Genomic DNA, 19,357 nt, shown 5'->3' on the forward strand with positions numbered 1-19,357 from the left:
CTTTATCCCTTGATTAATCTCAGTAGAGGTATTAATCCTGTCCTTCTCTCTCTCTCTCTCTCTCTCTCTCTCTCTCTCTCTCTCTCTCTCTCTCTCTCTCTCTCTCTCTCTCTCTCTCTCTCTCTCTTCCAGTCTCCTCTCCTCTCTCATCTCCCTTATCTTCCTCTCTCTGCCTTGCTCCCTCTCCTTCCTTATCTCCTTCCCCATGAGACATATTTGTTCTACATCTCATCTTCTTTCTCTCCCTCTTTCCCTCCCCTCCCTAAGAGACAAATATCTCTCTCTCTCTCTCTCTCTCTCTCTCTCTCTCTCTCTCTCTCTCTCTCTCTCTCTCTACTCCATTAACCCATTTTCTTCTCTCCTCCTGAGATAACTACTCCCCTCTCTCTCTCTCCCTCCTTCCCTCAGTAATTATCCTACTACTTACTGAAAAGTGATTAAGCAATTACAGACAGTGTTTGTAAAATGGCTTGATCGAGAGAGAAGAGAGAAGAGAGAGAGAGAGAGAAGAGAGAAGAGAGATATATCAACAGCCTAAAACTCAGGTGTGACGGTAACATCAGAGAGTAACACACCTGGTAATTATCGCAGCACCAAAACAGACCCTTCCAGCTCAGGTGACACACAAGGTCACCTAAACTAACCTAACCTGACTGATGGGGGGAGGGAGGTTATCGCGGAGGGAGGAAAGGAGGAAGGGGAGATTATTACAAGGAGGAGGAGGAGGCCAGATTGGGGTCACAGGAGGGCCAGAAGGGGGCCACACCTGCTAGGCCATGGGGTCAGGAACGCAGGCTATCTTAAATACTTATGTATGTATGTATGTATGTATGTATGTATGTATGAACAAACAAACAAAATGACACTGAAAACACAACCAAGTGAATAACAGGAAGAGATAATAAGAGGAGGAAATTGTGTATCTATAAGAGGGAGGTCACACACACACACACACACACACACACACACACACACACACACACACACACACACACACACACACACACACACACACTGAGACGTGGATGGTTGTCTTTACAGAATTACCGTCGACCTGGTGACACAGCAGCTAAAAGTTATATTGATATAGATGAGAGAGAGGGGAGGCGTACACGATCTACCAAGAAGCTGTAGAATGAGAGGTGAGGTAAACTGTAGAGCGAGAAGTGAGGTAAACAGTGAGAGGTGAGGTTAAGTTCTAGCACGATTACCTCACGTTAATTCAGGCAGCCATACCGAGGGAGTTGGTGATCAATTTAATGTGATATTCTTCAGCCGCCTAACACAATTGCTGTCGCCTGTGCGTGCCTGGCATAAGTCTGTAGAGTGTGTATGTGTTCAAGAGCTCTCACTTTGGCAGTGTGTTGGAGATAAATGCTTTATATAATTAATTTTTTAGGCGGATACGTCGGTATTGTGATATCGAAGGGAACTGTCCGCCAGGGTGGCAGGAAGCGCTGTTGTGTCTCAACTTTGTACAGGTGGTCTAGTCCAAACATCTTCATATGTGTAGCTGTAGTTTGGATCCATTTAGACCAGTAGTCCCATGGTTCATACATTCTAGCAATTTTGGGAAACAATGTTATCAGGATCACCACGCAGAAGCCTCAGGGCTATCATAAGGTTGACTTCAATTATTCTATCTTTAACACTGGGTATACCTAGTTCTTTCCTCATATTAAGTACTTTAGTGCTCATGGGACATCCTAGGATAATTCTGAGGGCTTTATTTTGCATTTTCTCGAGCTTGTCAACGCCTTTCACGTCACGAAAGACCAGGGCTGGTGCGTGGTAATCTAACAGAGATCTTATATAGCCTAGGTACATTGTTTTAACAATTCTAATATTAACACCATAGTGCGGGCTGTACCCCGCTACGCTTCTAAGAGTGAGGGAGGGGGTGTGTGTGGGGGAAGGGTGTGTGGGGGAAGGTGTGTGGGGAGGTGTGTGGGGAGGGGTGTGGGGAGGGGTGTGAGGGAGGATGTGGGGCAGTGTGGGGGAGGGGTTTGTGGGGGAGGTGTGTGGGGAGGGGTGTGTGGAGGGAGGGATGTGTGGGGGGAGGGATGTGGAGGGGTGTGTGTGGGGGAGGGATGTGTGGGGGAGGGTGTGGGGAGGGGTGTGTGGGGGGAGGGGTGTGTGGGGGGAGGGGGAGGGAGGGTGTGTGAGGGAGGGATGTGTGGGGGAGGGATGTGTGGGGAAGGGGTGAGAGGGGTGTGTGTGGGGAGGGGTGTGTGAGGGAGGGATGTGTGGGGGAGGGTGTGGAGGGAGGGTGTGTGGGGGGTGGGGTGTGAGGGAGGTTGTACTTCATCACGTCTATCTTGTGTTGTAGAAAAGTTCTAATTTGTGTCCCGGACAAAAGTGTACTCTGTGTGCTCTATCGTGTACATCTGCTGTGCTGCAGGAATATAACTTGTGTGAATTACAGAACATGACACTGATGGTAAGACGAGGCGGCGTGTGTGTAGGGGAGTTATCTGCGGCGCTGACAAACAAAAGTAGAGTTTACTAAGGGTATAGCCATAACACCTGTTGTATATACTATCTGTACTGCACTGTTGTTTTAAGAATGTGACTCACTATATGGTGTGAGTCAACCCCCCACCTCCCACCCCACCTACCCTGAGATGTAATACAGGTGAGTTACGAAGACGACACAGGTAGGTGATTCACTTACCCACCTTCACCTCAGATCGACAGCCATGTCTTACGTCTTCACAGAGTATACAGTATGTGACGCCCAGCTGCCGGCCACACACACACACACACACACACACACACACACACACACACACACACACACAGGCCAAACTTTAATCTACTAACATAAAACTTTAACGACAACAGCCACACCCACTGAGCCAGCTGGAGCTACAATAACACAACAACAATAGCCATGAAAATTGTCCTGCCAGTACCCACGACGCCAACCAGGAACAAACTTTTTTTTTCCACCCAATTTTTTCCTTCGACTCTCGACTGCCAGACCAGACCGACCTCGTTAATTCAAAGTTTTCCTGTTCTCCTGCGGTCTATTTCCCCCGAATTAAGGAAAGTTATGATTAGTGACAGGATGAGACACCAGCCACCACGATCCTATCACCGAGATACAAAACACTCACAGGTACGTCAGGTAAAATATCCCCCTGCCTGGAGATGTGAGAACGCATTCAATCATCTCACTTAAGACACCAAAGAAGTATTCTAGAAGCTTCCTAAGTTATTTTTTTTTCACGTTACTGGTGATGTGGGAAATCATCTAAACTGTCATACTTAAGACGTAACACAAAAGTGGATTCTGAAAGTTTGGTTAGGTTAAACTTTTCACCTAACAAGGGATATGAAAACGTACTCTTAACTAGATAACTTTTAAGCTACGATTCAAAGATGTATTTTTTTCCAAAGTTTGCAGAGTTCATTTGTGTGTGTGTGTGTGTGTGTGTGTGTGTGTGTGTGTGTGTGTGTGTGTGTCCCAAACTGACGATGTGGTAAGGTATTTAAATGGTTTATTTATACTGCTACAAAGAGATGGTAGCTGAAATGGCGTCGACATTATTCTGAGACTATACTGTAGCTTATTCTTTCTCTCTCTCCTCTTTCTTATATTTTTTTGTCTTCATGTCTATCTATGTTCTAGAAGACAAAACTAAAATGGCCCTAAGAATAAATTCATTGTTCACCATAATTTCCAATCATCATCATCATCATCATCATCATCCTAATAATAATAAATGATGACAATACTAACAAGTTCCACCATCAAAGAGAAATAAAAATAAATAATTACAAAAAAAAAAGAATTCAAATTAAAAAGCTCCCCCCTCGGCTGTATCATGAACAAGCCAATTATCTTAAGACACGTCACTGAGCCCCTCCCACTTTTCAATCATCCACCAATCAACGTCGATACACCGTTGAGGGTAGGTTACGTATATAAAAGACTAATAATCGTTCATCAAGTTCAAAGAAAAGTTGTAATCGAGAGAAAATGATTTAGTGATTAGAACAATTTACAATTAGCTGCGGTGATGGTGGTAGGGAAGGGTGGTAGTGGCTGCGGTGATGGTGGTAGGGAAGGGTGGTAGTTGTAGGTGGGGATAGTGGTAGGTGGGGATAGTGGTAGGTAGTGGCTGCGGTGATGGTGGTAGGGAAGGGTGGTAGTTGTAGGTGGGGGTAGTGGTAGGTTGGGGTAGTGATAGGTGGTGATAGTGGTTGTGGTAGGTGGGGGTAGTGGTTGTAGTGGGTTGGGGTAGTGGCAATGGTGGTGGAAATGATTGTGTTAGTGTAGTGGTGGAAATGGTAGTAGGCGGTAATGGTGGTAGTAGTAGTAGTAGTAGTAGTAGTAGTAGTAGTGAGGGGTAATGGTCCATACTGAAAATTGATACACCGTATTAAGGTCCGGCTAATTATTTCACCGCTGCAGGCCACCAATACCTTGATGGACACGGCAGGTAATCCCACACCGGCCAGTCTATTTGTTAAGGCCACTGGACAAAACCCTATCGGACAATTCCCCACAGGACAAAATTAAACCACCAAGTAATAAGCAAAATCATACTTAATTACAAAATGGACAAAATTCCATCATCACAATAGATTAGTTAGGTTAGGTTAGGTTAGGTTAGGTTAGGTTAGGTTAGTCTATAAGCTGACTCGAGTAAACAGCATAACCCGGGTACTGCCTCAAGGCTCCTCACCCGCGCCGGCAAATTTGTTTACACACTGAATAAGTAAAACGCAATCCCGAATACCTGTGTCGTTTGGCTTATTATAATCCAACACGAATCGAGTTGTTCCCTTTGAAGGATTGTTGATGATGATGATAATGATAATAATAATAATAATAATAATAATAATAATAATAATAATAAACGAAAAATTCTCTCAAAATTCACGAACAAGAGAGAGAGAGAGAGAGAGAGAGAGAGAGAGAGAGAGAGAGAGAGAGAGAGAGAGAGAGAGAGAGAGAGAGAGAGTAAAAAACTTCAGCTGCAGCTACAATGCCAAAAGTCACACATAAGTTAGAGATATTTTTTCCCCTCTGGTGTGTGTGTGTGTGTGTGTGTAGCTCAGTCATACCGCTGAGTTATAAAGATTGCCGGGAAGCTAAGTTTGTCAGGAGGCCACGTCACCCACCAAACTAACTTTGTTCATTCCTGACCTGACAATTCCCTTCCCGTGCTGGTGTTATGGTCTGTGTGTGTGGAGACTGGAAACCACACCTCCACACCTTCGCCACACCACACACTACACATTCACACCCTCGCCACACCACACACTACACGTCCACACCCTCGCCACACCACACACTACACGTCCACACCCTCGCCACACCACACACTACACGTCCACACCCTCGCCACACCACACACTACACGTCCACACCTCGCCACACCACACACACCACACGTCCACACCCTCGCCACACACCACACACTACACGTCCACACCTCGCCACACCACACACCACACGTCCACACCCCCGTCACACCACACACTTCACCTCCACACCTTCGCCACACCACACACTACACATTCACACCCTCGCCACACCACACACTACACGTCCACACCCTCGCCACACCACACACTACACGTCCACACCCTCGCCACACCACACACTACACGTCCACACCCTCGCCACACCACACACTACACGTCCACACCCTCGCCACACCACACACTATACGCCATCAATATAAGACGCTGTACCTGCCCCACCTACTGTATATCTGGAAGACGAGACTTAACTCTAATCCTTGGAGGTACACCTTGACGTCTCCTGTTATATTATGGTGAGACTCAGATACTCGCCCTCAACTTATCCACCAACCACCCGTTCACCACACCCACCGCCCACCAGCCACCACTTCACCACGCCCACCGCCCATCAGCCAGGTACACACGCTGGGATCTCGTCATCTGTGAGCGTCTGGTCTCGACTGTGTCATGGGTGTATGGTCGTTTCATCTCAGCCAGTCCGTCTGATGTCCACTTTTTCCCTGTTTTTCTATTCCATCTGTATCCTCTATTTTCTTCTCTCAGTGGGAAAAGAGAGAGAGAGAGAGAGAGAGAGGGAGGGGGGAGAGAGAGAGAGAGAGAGAGAGAGAGAGAGAGAGAGAGAGAGAGAGAGAGAGAGAGAGAGAGAGAGGGAGGGGGGAGGAGGAGGACAGAGGCAGTGGGAGAATGGAGGGAGGAGAAGGCAGGAAGGAGAAAGGGAGGATGGGGAGTAGGGAAGGGTCGCACACCAAAGACTGACAAGCTTATCTGTCCCTCGTGCAACAAGGGATGGAGGGAGGGAGGGGAGGGGTAGGTATGGGAGGGGAGGAAGGGAAAGGAAAAGAGAGAAGGGAAGAGAAAGTGTGACTTATGGAAGGGGAAGATGGAAGGAGAGGTGTGGATCATGGAAGGGGAAGAGACAGGGTAGCCCATTACATTGCGGGCTGGATAAGTTTATCTTTCCCAGGTGTAACATGACATAAGGCAAGTGTAGGGGATTTAGAAACAGGGGAAGAGGAGGAAGAGGCAGGGAAGGGGAGAAGAGGCGGGAAGGGAGAAGAGGCAGGAAGGGGAGAAGAGGCAGGGAAGGGAGAAGAGGCAGGGAGAAGAGACAGGGCAGGGGAAAAGAGGCAGGGAAGGGGAGAGGAGATAGAAAAAGGAAAGAGGGTAGCAGGAGGAAGGAAGAAGTCGAGAGAAAGAGGTAGGGACGTAAGGTAAAAAGGGGGTAGGAAGGATAGAGGGAGGGAGGTGAGATAGAGTAGGAAGGAGGGAAGGACGGAGGTGAGGTAAGGTAGGAGGGAGGGAGGGAGGGCAGTACCACTGAACACTGGACAACTTATCTCTCCCTGGTGTAACATGAACAAGTGCAGGAGGCGTGTGAGGGTGGCGTGGCCTGGCGTGTGTGTGAGGGTCCTTCTATTTCTACCTCTCCCTCCCTCCATCCTTCTCTCTCCTCCCCCCTTCCATCTCTCTCTCTCTCTCTCTCTCTCTCACAGCAATACGACACCACAATAAAAATTATCCTTAATCGACTGCTGTACCCTCGTCTCCACTACCACCCGTACCCTTCGACTGTACCGTGTACCTTAATAGCCATCTCTCCCACCACAGTTTACCTTAATTACCAGCTTAATTACACGCTAAGCTTAATAGAAACTTTCCCAACGTCATAGTAAAGAAAGTTTTTCATAAGTGGTCGAGCGGCGGCCAGTCTGCAACCTATTTTGGTACACAGATGTGGTGCATGGAAATAAAGTTGTGTGAGAGAGAGAGAGAGAGAGAGAGAGAGAGAGAGAGAGAGAGAGAGAGAGAGAGAGAGAGTCCCATCACCCCTACCTGACCGCCCTTTTCCTCCCCTACTACATCTTCTACAGGAGATTTACCAGTGGATGACCCAGTACAATGGTTCCTAAGTCCTATCTCACCCACCCCTCACCCCCTCCTTCCTCTCACACCCCCTCCCCCTCAGGCCCTTCGTCGTGGTTGAAGTATTGTTATTGTCGTGGTGGTGGTCGTCGCCGTGGTGTCATCGTTCTAGTAATTGGTTCTATTAGGGTCTGGTGTTGTTGTTATTGGTTAGTGCTGTCGTGGTTGTCATGAGTACTTGTTGTCATTACTGCTGCCGGGCTGTTGTTGTTGTCGTCGTTGTTGTTGTCGTCGTCTTCGTGTTGTTGTTGTTGTTGTTGTTGCGTCGTTGTTGTGGTGGTCGTCTTCGTGTTGTTGTTGTTGTTGTTGGAGGTGTTGTTGTTCTCACAGGAATTACAGAACTGGTTGCTGAATTGTCCATTTGCATAAGAATAAAAGGATGTTGCCTAAGGTAGTGTATCCAAGCTTAACCCACTAAACACAAAACCTTAACAGATAAATAAAAGCTTAACTCCTTTACACTACGACAGCTTAATTTGCTGAACATAAAAGCTGTTGTATTCTCATGTGTTAAGTTGTTTCATCAAGCGTTTAATCCCTCGTCCTCAAGAGTAAAAACATCTCTAGCGTAAGAAATTCCTTCACTTTAACTAGGGAATAATATATCTAGTTAGAACAGTCTCAGAGCAATCACAACACACTCCTGGCTCACACACACACACATGTAATCTTGCCCAAATTAACAAGCAAGATAGTTTCTCCAATGACCAGTTAGGTAAAAATTTCACGTAAGAACCTCTGAGAATCTATGCCCAGGGGTCATATCATGCAGGCGGCAGCGAGGAGCAACACTCGCTTAAGAGCAGTTTGGACACGTATTAATTAGGTCAACATTACAGGAGACTCGCTTGGTGACAGCAGCCCCTTGTGTTAGTGTTTGAGGTCCCTGATATACAGCCAGCGTCCCAGGGCCTCCGTACACCGAGGCTGTGATCTCCACCTGCTGTTCCAGAAACACTCACACGCAGAAGGGACTCAGGCCATACGTTAAGGACAGCAATTACAGCCTGTGGTTATTGACTCGAGTCACAGCAGCTGCGCAGGGGGGTGTGTTGGGGGGGGAGGGGGACACACGTTACAGCAACAGTCAGAATAAACCCTGGGTCTCTGGGACGGACGTAGTGTGGCGGAAACGGCACAAGTTTGGGGGCGGAAGTAGGAACAAGAAGTATTGAGCGGGTCTGGGGCCTTCAGCGAACCCGGTGACGTTTGCTCGTAAGGTCCAGCCGGAAATGATCTGCCGAGGCCAATTCCGCCTCTACAAGGGGGTGTGGCGTGGCGCTGTACTCCTCCCTCGTTAAGGGACTTATTATGTTTTCTGGAGGACAGACTGGCACGCCCTGAGGCAATAAGTCTGAAATGCTGCTTCGAGTCGCCCAGCAATCACGACTTTCTGAGAACCCAGTGGGATGGCACTGTCTGTCCCCGAGTTACAAGATTACAGAATTTTCCCGACAAGTGGCAGATTAGGGAGTGAGGCAGCAGGGAGGGAGGAGGTGCAGCAGAAGGGAGGGAGGAGGTGCAGCAGCAGGGAGGGAGGAGGTGCAGCAGGGGGGAGGGGAAATATTCCACCTTGTCTTGGTAGCTGCTTTACACAACCCTGCACAGGAGACTTAATCTGATGACCAACAAGGACCATAACTACGAAGTGGTCTAGGGCGGACTACTGCATAGAGACCACACAACACTGGAAACTGCCTGGAGACCACACAACACTGGAGACTGCCTGGAGACCACACAACACTGGAGGCTGCCTGGAGACCACAAACACTGGAGACGGCCTGGAGACCACACACACACACGATAAAGTACCTAATAGCAGGCTACTCATCCTCCTTTACTACACAGAATCCTCTTAACATATATGAAATAGACTCTCTCTCTCTCTTTCTCTCTCTCTTGTTCCTACAACGTTTATCACTTCTCTCTCTCTGTCTCTTCCCCCTCTTCACACACACTATTCTCTTCCTTCTTCCAAAGTTTATCACCTCCTTCTCTGTCTCTTCGCTTTAAGTTACTTGCTTCTGTGTCCGTTTTCACTCTCTCCTTTCTCTTTTTTCTTCAACTGTTTATCACCTCTCTCTCTCTCTCTCTCTCTCTTGTCATTTCTCCTCTAATACTAATGCTTTTTGTTAACGCCAGAATACAAATTGTTCGTTCGCCACCACAAGCAGAGAGCAGGCGACCGTTCGGTTTCGTCTCTCCCTTCTGTGTCCCGAGAGAGAGAGAGAGAGAGAGAGAGAGAGAGAGAGAGAGAGAGAGAGAGAGAGAGAGAGAGAGAGAGATAATTAACGTCAATTCAAGTCATCCGTGAGTCTGTGTGTGTATCTGTCGATGGATCTTGTGATTGTATAGCTCAAGGGAGAAGTTTTATGTCTCAAGAGAAGTTTTATGTCTCAAGAGAAATTTCATGTCTCAAAGGGAATTTATGTTTCAAAGGAATTTTATGTCTCAAAGGAATGTTATGGCTCAAAGGGATTTTATGTCTCAAGAAGTATTTTATGTCTGATGAGGGATTTTATTTCTCCAAGAATCTTATGTCTCAGGAGGATTTTGTCTAGATATCACGTCAGAAAAACTGTATGGTTTGGTTAGGTTTGGTTGGGTTTGGTTAGGACTTTGCCTCTCAGGTGAGATTTCTTCTCTCCCTCTCCACACTTGTCTGATCCACCATTTCCTCTCCTCCCCCACCCCCCCCTTCTCTAATCCTCCTCTACCTTCATTTACGTCTTCTTCTCCATTCCCTTTCCTCTACTACCTCTTCCTCATTCCCCCTCCCCAACCTCCTCCCCCTCTCCCCAACCTCCAGGGTGATCAGATTTTGTCTTACACCAAGAGAACCTTTAGCTGAAGCATTGACGAATTTTACGACAGCGTGCCCTACTAGTCTCTCTCTCTCTCTCTCTCTCTCTCTCACACACACACACACACACACACACACACACACACACACACACACACATTGACATTGACATTACCCCTCTCCTTCCTTCTTTCTCTTTTCTCTCCTCCTCTTCTGTGTTTCTTGAAAGCTTTCCTCCCTCAGGCTTTCCCCTCGTTCTCTCCATCCCCCTCATTACTCCTTCTCCCTTGTTCCTTCCCCTCTACTCCCTCCTCCCCCACTCCCCTGAACAGGTATGTATATAACAGTTAGTGGAGGCTTTAAACGACCTGGTCCTGCGCTGGATAGATGATAAAGGCAAATTTATGAGCTCCTTTTTCCTACTCTGTGTCACGTGACGTTACACAGAGAGGAGAGAGAGAGAGAGAGAGAGGAGAGAGAGAGAGAGAGAGAGAGAGAGAGAGAGAGAGGAGAGAGAGAGAGAGAGAAGGAGAGAGAGAGAGAGAGAGAGAGAGAGAGAGAGAGAGAGAGAGAGAGAGAGAGAGAGAGAGGATGTCACGAAGGGGAGGGGGGGAAAGAGGGAAGGAGAGGACAGTCTGGAAAGGGTGGTTGTGAGTCATCAAGGTAGAGAAGGAGTGCAAAAAAGGAGGAGAGAGGGAATGAGGGAGAAAAGATGAGGGAAGGAAGGAAGGAAGAAGGAGGGAAGAAGGAAGGACAGGAGTGAGAAAGGAGAGAGAGGAGGGAGGTAGAGAGAGACGGACGTAGGGAGGGAGGGAGGGCGAGAGGGAGGGACGGAGGGAGAGAAAGGAAGTGAGAGAGGGAGATGGAACTCTATTTACCTTGTCGAGAAGCCGAGGTAAAATATGTGGGCAGGTAGGGACAAAGGCAGGTGTCAGGAGGGAGAAAAGTGGGTGTCAGGAGGCGGGAAAGGGGGTGTCAGGAGGGCGGGGAAGGGGGTGTCAGGAGGACGGGAAAAGAGTGTCAGGGGGAGGGAAAGGTGTCAGGAGGGGGGGTGAGTGTCAGGAGGGACGGAAAAGAGTGTCAGGGGGAGGGAAAGGTGTCAGGAGGGGGGGTGAGTGTCAGGAGGGCGGAAAAAGGGTGTCAAGGGGGCGGAAAAGACGTCATAATTAAGGAAGAGGAAGTCGGTGTCAGGAGGGAGAGGAGGGTGTCAGGAGGGAATGAAGAGGGTGTCAGAAGGGAGGGAAAGAACGTGTCAGGAGAAGTCAGGATGTCAAAAGTAGGAGAAAAAGGGGAAGGAGGAAGAGTGTCAGGAATAAGAGGAAAATGGGGAAGAAAGGTAGGAGGAAGAGGAGGAGGAAGAGAAGAAGAAAGGAGAGGTAAGACCTTCCTACCTTGCTTGAGAGGTGAGGTGAAATGTATCTTTTGGAGGAGGGAGATGAGGAAGGTCGGAGGTGAGGGTGGAGGGAGGGAGGAAGGAGAGAGAGAGAGAGAGAGAGAGAGAGAGAGAGAGAGAGAGAGAGAGAGAGAGAGAGAGAGAGAGAGAGAGAGAGAGAGAGAGAGAGGACAATGACAAGCGAGCCAATATCTTCAGGGGCTGTTTTTCTTTGTTGAGTAAGAGGCGGTGATGAGGAGTGACTGAGAGAAGTGAGGAGAGGGTTAAACAGAGTGTGTGTGTGTGTGTGTGTGTGTGTGTGTGTGTGTTTGTTCGTCGGTGCCCTCATGTGATCACTGCAGTTTCTTGTTCCAGTACACACACACACACACACACTATAGGCCTGCCATGGGGTGGAACAGCTGGGTCTCCTTTAAGGTGTACCCGGCAGAGAGCATTTTCATGCCTTCACGGCGCAACACTGGCTAAGACTTCCTGAGATGCTCGCTGAGTGAGTTGACGTTATCCCTGCTTCGGGAGTTGACGTTATCCCTGCTTCGGGCCCTCACGAGCCTTACCCTCCTCCCTCTCTCCCTGCACTCATCTCCCCTACTTCCCCCACCTCTACCTCACACCTATCCTTACCCGGTTTCATGACTATTGCTTACCTTCGCAAGCTTATCTTCGGGAGGTGTGTCAAGGAGAGAGAGAGAGAGAGAGAGAGAGAGAGAGTTACTGATATGCTTGCCGTGATTAAATAAAATGACACATACACACACACTATCTTTTCATCTAAGATATCTACCTCTCTCCCTCTCCCTTCGCCATTTTTAATTAAACTTTAGTCATACTTAAACTCGTTATTAATGGTACTTCTTCCCGCCACTTCTATACCTTCCTCTAAGTAATTATTTAGGAAAAAGTTTTAACAATAGCGACTATCATCACCTGTTAAGAAGAGTAGGTTAGGTTTGGTTAGGTTAGGTTAGGTTTGGTAAGGTAAGGTTAGGTTTGGTTAGGTTTGGTTAGGTTAGGTTTGGTTAGGTTAGGTTTGGTTAGGTTTGGTTAGGTTTGGTTAGGTTAGGTTTGGTTTGGTTTGGTTAGGTTAGGTTAGGTTAGGTTAGGTTAGGTTAGGTTAGGTTAGGTGAAGCTTGAAGGAGGATTATTTTTAAGTATATATATTTTGACGCCACACCCCCTCCCCCCCATCCTTCCTTCCTTTCCCTCCAAACATCTATTTTTTATCTCTATAGGTGCGTCTGCTAGCACTATGTATACCTTCCTTGGATAGACTTACCTGCCCAATGGTCGACTGATTTACTGACTGACTTACTGACCGAGAGAAATTTTTCACAGGTTCATATTAACGCAGCTTTTGACCATATCTGTCTGTCTCCCGCCTCTGCCTGCCTCAACCTGGCCTCATCTGCCTGAAACCCTGCCCCATCTCGCTCCTGCTCCCTGGCCCCTGCCCTGCCTCTGCCCTGCTCCACCTCCCACTCCACCCCGCCCGCCCCGTTCCCCGCCCCGCCCCGCCTCCAGTCTCAAGTTCTGCCCTATTCTTCCCCTTACAGGAAAGACGAAGAATATCAGAGTATCATCATTACAGAGGAGGAGGAGGACAAAAAATAATAAGTAGTTAAATAACGAACGAGAGAGAGAGAGAGAGAGAGAGAGAGAAATCTGAGAAAATACACAGAAGGGAGGGAGGGGAGGAATGACGTCACGAGTATATTACGACCTGGGGGGGGGGAAGCTATGTGGAACACGTCTTGATCATGTTGAGTCCCAGTTTAAAGTCGATACCATATTTTTTTTTTTTACCACGTACTGTAAGCCAAGGAATACTCAAGAGTTATGATTGAACCAAACGATACACTTTTTAATACAATCTCACATCTTCAATTAAGGTGTAAACTCAACTTACGAACTTTTTAAGAATTCAAATTAAATACCATAGCTTAAAATGAGACGGTTAGATCAAAAAAAATTCCACTTATGAAGAAAAATCCAACTTATGAACTTTAGAAGAATCCAATTTTATACAGTAGCTCAGGTAAGTCGGTTTGATGGGAGCTCACATCACCTTCAACCAGAGAGAAGGACTTTTACGGAGGACCTTAGGAGTCTCCGAGCGAGGGTGATCCATTATCTCCAACGGCGCCTAATACTCACACCCAGAGATAAGGGCCCACTTAATTACTTATTTATGCTGTCATAAACTAATAAAGTCAGGCTCTGTAGGAAGTGGTGCTTGGAGGAGGAGGGGGGGGAAGGAGAGGGGAGGAGAGGAGGAAGGGAAGGGAGGAGAGGATGAAAGGAGGGGAGGGAAGGGGGGTAGCAGAAGAAGTAGAAAAGGGGAGGGGATGGATGAGGAAGAGATGGATAAGGGGAATGAATAAGAAGTGAGAGGTTGTGAAGAGAGGAATGGGGCGATAGGGGAGAGGTGAGGAAAAGGGGAGAATGGATGAGTGAGGAGAACATGCTGATTAGGTGATGAGGAGACGGAGGAAGAGAACAGGAGACAAAGAAAAAGAAGAAGAAGAAGAAGAAGAAGAAGAAGAAGAAGAAGAAGAAGAAGAATGACTAGAAGGAAGAAGAAGGAACAGGAGAAGGAGGATTAAGGAAAATAGTTGGATACATGAGCATCCTCAACCACTGAACACAACAACACGTCAACAGTATACATACCGATATACATAAAAATATACATAAACACTAAGATATAAATACCACAATGTATATATGCCATTCGGAAACATTCTAGAAGCAAAATTCACTTAAATAATAATAAAAATTAAAACCTGTAGTTGGTAAATCTTAAGGATTATGTTATCAGAGACGCCATAATCCAACCAAGATAGTCAGACAAGCCACTATGGTTAGACAAGCCACTATGGTTAGACTAGGTGATATTACGGCTACATATATCGATTAGCTATTAGTTAAGTCAGCCATGTTACTTAGTTAGTTAAAGGGACCAATACAGTCAAGCCATCCACAAGAACCTTTTATTTTGTTAATCAAGCCATCCTGTGGTACTCAGAGAGACCTTTAGAAATCAAGCCATCCAAATTAGTTGTCACATAACCAAGAGAATCAAGCCAGCCATTGATAATCAGCCATTCACGGGAATCAGCACAAACCATTAGAATCAAAGCAATCCATGGTTGTCGAGCCACTCATGGTAGTCAAAAAAAAATACAATAATGGTATCAAGCCATCCAAATTAGTTGTCATATAACCAAGAGAATCAAGCCAGCCATTGTTAGTGAGACAGACCATGTTAACGGTGGCAGCCAAGCCGGGAGGGAATAGAGGGAGGGAGAGGAAAGAGGGAGGCGGCCAGGTATGTTAGTAAACAATGTAGTGAGGAACCTACGTGTGGGAGGAGCCAGGTGGAGGAGCTGAAAGGTGGCCCCTATGTGGTCTGGAAAGTAACGGTAATAACAACCTTTTATGATGCGGTCACCACATAGTTAATAGCCTCTACCTAACATCAACATAGTACCTGTGTCTATGATGCGGTCACCACATAGTTAATAGCCTCTACCTAACATCAACATAGTACCTGTGTCTATGATGCGGTCACCACATAGTTAATAGCCTCTACCTAACATCAACATAGTACCTGTGTCTATGATGCGGTCACCACATAGTTAATAGCTTCTACCTAACATCAACATAGTACCTGTGTCTATGATGCGGTCACCACATAGTTAATAGCCTCTACCTAACATCAACATAGTACCTGTGTCTATGATGCGGTCACCACATAGTTAATAGCCTCTACCTAACATCAACATAGTACCTGTGTCTATGATGCGGTCACCACATAGTTAATAGCCTCTACCTAACATCAACATAGTACTAGTATTACCTACCTGTACCATCTACCTGTACAAGTTGAGGTGTGTTATGAACTTTGGCACCTGTAATAAGGCTTCTCTGATGAAGTCAACAATGGCAGGTGTATAGCACAGATCAATGCATGAGAGTTAATGAGGGTCAACTGCAGATATAGACATGTGGCACAGAAACACACCTGTACAGTATATCCACGTGACACAGAAACACACCTGTACAGTATATCCACGTGACACAGAAACACACCTGTACAGTATATCCACGTGACACAGAAACACACCTGTACAGTATATCCATGTGACACAGAAACACACCTGTACAGTATATCCACGTGACACAGAAACACACCTGTACAGTATATCCACGTGGCACAGAAACACACCTGTACAGTATATCCACGTGACACAGAAACACACCTGTACAGTATATCCACGTGACACAGAAACACACCTGTACAGTATATCCACGTGACACAGAAACACACCTGTACAGTATATCCATGTGACACAGAAATACACCTGTACAGTATATCCATGTGACACAGAAACACACCTGTACAGTATATCCATGTGACACAGAAACACACCTGTACAGTATATCCACGTGACACAGAAACACACCTGTACAGTATACCCATGTGACACAGAAACACACCTGTACAGTATACCCATGTGACACAGAAACACACCTGTACAGTATACCCACGTGACACAGAAACACACCTGTACAGTATACCCACGTGACACAGAAATACACCTGTTGTTCAACCTTAAGCTAAGATAATAAAGTTTACATTGTTCATAAATTATAATAACAACAATTTAAAGGTCAAGAACTAACATAAATTCTCCCAATATATTTTTAACAAACACTGAGTTAATTTTTTCTTTACTAACATAAAAAAAATCGTTCGACATTTATGAGAAAAAATTGCCACATTATATGGGAAAAAATACGAAATAATCTGAAAACAAAAACAAAAAAACAAATTGAAACAAACAAATATTAAATGAATATAAAGAAAAATAATGAGCTGATATTAATGGCTGCAAAACTTAACAAAATATATATAGTGTATTTGTCAATCTACCTGTATGTCTATGTGTCTATATTCTATCTACGTATGTCTATCTCTCTGTCTACCTGTGTCCATATGCCTTACTCTATCTACCTATCTATCTATCTATCTATCTATCTTCAGACACCAATAAAAGGGTTAGAAAATATCAAGAGAGAAATATTATTCACAAGAAATTAAAAGTGAAATAAAATCACCCCCATAGTTCATTCAGAGTATTGGCTGAGGGTTGGCGACTACAGCCCTCTACTCCACTGTCTGAGGGTTGGCGACCACTGCCCTCCACTCCCACACTTTGTATACCTCGTAAGGAACTGCAGAGAGAGAGAGTTAAAGAGGATGGGGGAAAAAAGAAAAAAAGGGAGAAAAAAAAGGGGGAGGGAATAAGGACTACAACCACCCCCATCCCCCTCCACCCTACCATTGCTGGTTCACACTCCCTTTCACAATTCCCCCCTCTCCCCTCCCTCCTTGCGCCATACCTATCCTCAGCGTGTGCCTCCCTTCCCCCATTCCCCTTGCATCCCCTCCTTCAGCGTTCCCCCCTCCCCACCCCTCCCCTCCCCTGGCAACCCCACCCCTCAGCTGTCTCCCCCTACCCCCCCCCCTCAGCGCCAATCATCATAACACAAGTCTCAAAACAAAACATTCATTACGCCAGGGGTGTAGTCGGCCGTTCATGAAGGAACGCCAACTAGCTACTCGTCACGTTCCTGCGGGGCGTGAGGAACGTGTGTACTCTACTGGGGGAGATGGAGGTGATGAGGAACGGCAGGCACTCCCCCACGTTCTTCCTGGAGCGTGAGGATCGTGCATGAGTGAAGGGGGGGGGGGTTATGAAGGGTGAATGAACGACAGTACGTTTAATTGGAAGTGATGACCTCGCCAACGTTAACCTCGCCTAATATAACCTCGCCAAATATAACCTCGCCAAATATAACCTCGCCACAGATGATCTCGCCACAATGACCTCGCTCCATAGATGACCTCACCACCACAAGACGACTTCAGAACACCTGCCGTAGTACTACCCTCGCCGAGGACCTTCGTACTATACTCTCAGGTGAAGAGGCGACCTGGTACTAGTGATGGTGGTGGTGGTGGTAGTGGTAGTGGTGGTAGTAGTGGTGGTGGTGGTGGTGGTGGTGGTGGTTGAGGTAATGGTGTTATTGGTGTGGGTAATAGAGTTGAATGACACAGGTGTGGCGGGGACACAGGTGTGGCGGGGCAGGTGGCCGCTAATCGATCGCCAACGTCACACTATGGGGGAATTAAGCTTCATGCTGTGTGATTATTAGCACTGTCTCTCTCTGTCTGTCTGCCTCTCTATCTGTCTGCCTCTCTATCTGTCTGCCTCTCTGTCTTTCTGCCTCTGTCTGTCTGTCTATAAAAGAGTAACCTAACCTAACCTACTCAGGACCTACATAATCTTAACTATTCTAAATCAGATATAGTGCAAGTTATAAAAAAACGGCATAAATTAACAACAGAGACAGAGAGAGATAACAGGAGACAGGCGGAAACAGACAGGGAGATATAGAGACAGACAGGGAGATATAGAGACAGACAGGGAGATATAGAGACAGACAGGGAGATATAGAGACAGACAGGGAGATATAGAGACAGACAGGGGGAGAATATGAAGACGAACAGGGAGATATAGACAGACAGGGAGATATAGACAGACAGGGAGATATGGAGACAGACAGGGAGATATAGGGGAGACAGACAGGGAGATATAGAGACAGAACAGACAGGGAGATATAGAGACAGACAGGGAGATATAGAGACAGACAGGGAGATATAGAGACAGACAGGGAGATATAGAGACAGACAGGGAGATATAGAGACAGACAGGGAGATATAGAGACAGACAGACAGGAGATATAGAGACAGACAGGGAGATATAGAGACAGACAGGGAGATATAGAGACAGAACGAGGAGATATGAGACAGACAGGGAGATATAAAGGCAGACAGAGATATAGAGACAGACAGGGAGATATAGAGAAACAGACAGGGAGATATAGAGACAGACAGGGGAGATAGAGACAGAGACAGGGAGATATAGAGACAGACAGGGAGATATAGAGACAGACAGGGAGATATAGAGACAGACAGGGAGATATAGAGACAGACAGGGAGATATAGAGACAGACAGGGAGATATAGAGACAGACAGGGAGATATAGAGACAGACAGGGAGATATATAGAGACAGACAGGGAGATATAGAGACAGACAGAGAGAGATAGAGACAGAGAGACAAAACATAAATTCTCTAACCTCTCCATGAATCTGTAAACAACAACACATGTTAAGGAAAAACCAAACCCAGAAGGTCAATAAATCTTCAGTGTCCTCTACCTGGACGGCTACAAACCAGGAGTTGTGTGATGGGATCTGCCCTAGAGACCACAGCCACAACATGATTCTTATAGAGTCTAGCTGGTGTTTGATTAAGATAGATGGTGCTAGAGAAGAACTGACCCTACTACTACTTCACCATCTCTATCTCTATCTCTTCTACCTATTCTTCCTTTATCTCTTCTTCCTCTTCCTTATCCTTCTTCACATTTTCTTCTTCCTTCACCACCTCCTCCATCTCTCATCCAGTTACCCCTCGCAACAGTATCCCGTTTTTTGTTGTATCTCTCTCTCTCTCTCTCTCTCTCTCTCTCTCTCTCTCTCTCTCTCTCTCTAGATTATTGTGGACAGAAATATGTTTTGCTTGTCCATTCATAAATCCTAGCTTTGTTCACACACACACACACACACACACACACACACACACACACACACACACACACACACACA

General features: G+C 46.5%; 1 protein-coding gene across 3 annotated transcripts in view; it reads right to left on the reverse strand.

Annotated features, from left to right (window-relative positions):
* LOC121854821 (teneurin-3-like) overlaps positions 1–19,357 on the reverse strand; it is a 246,877-nt gene that overhangs the window by 178,606 nt on the left and 48,914 nt on the right. For 2 of the 3 annotated variants that reach the window (XM_042349624.1, XM_042349621.1), the window contains exon 3: positions 14,980–15,027. The exons of the other annotated variant lie outside the window; for it this stretch is intronic. The gene's annotated coding sequence lies outside the window, so the exon portion shown is untranslated. The remainder of the gene's footprint in view (positions 1–14,979; positions 15,028–19,357) is intronic. 3 annotated transcript variants of the gene reach the window in all.

The sequence above is a fragment of the Homarus americanus genome, unplaced genomic scaffold, assembly GCF_018991925.1.
Source record: "Homarus americanus isolate GMGI-L3 unplaced genomic scaffold, GMGI_Hamer_2.0 scaffold55281, whole genome shotgun sequence".
Lineage (NCBI taxonomy): Eukaryota > Metazoa > Arthropoda > Malacostraca > Decapoda > Nephropidae > Homarus > Homarus americanus.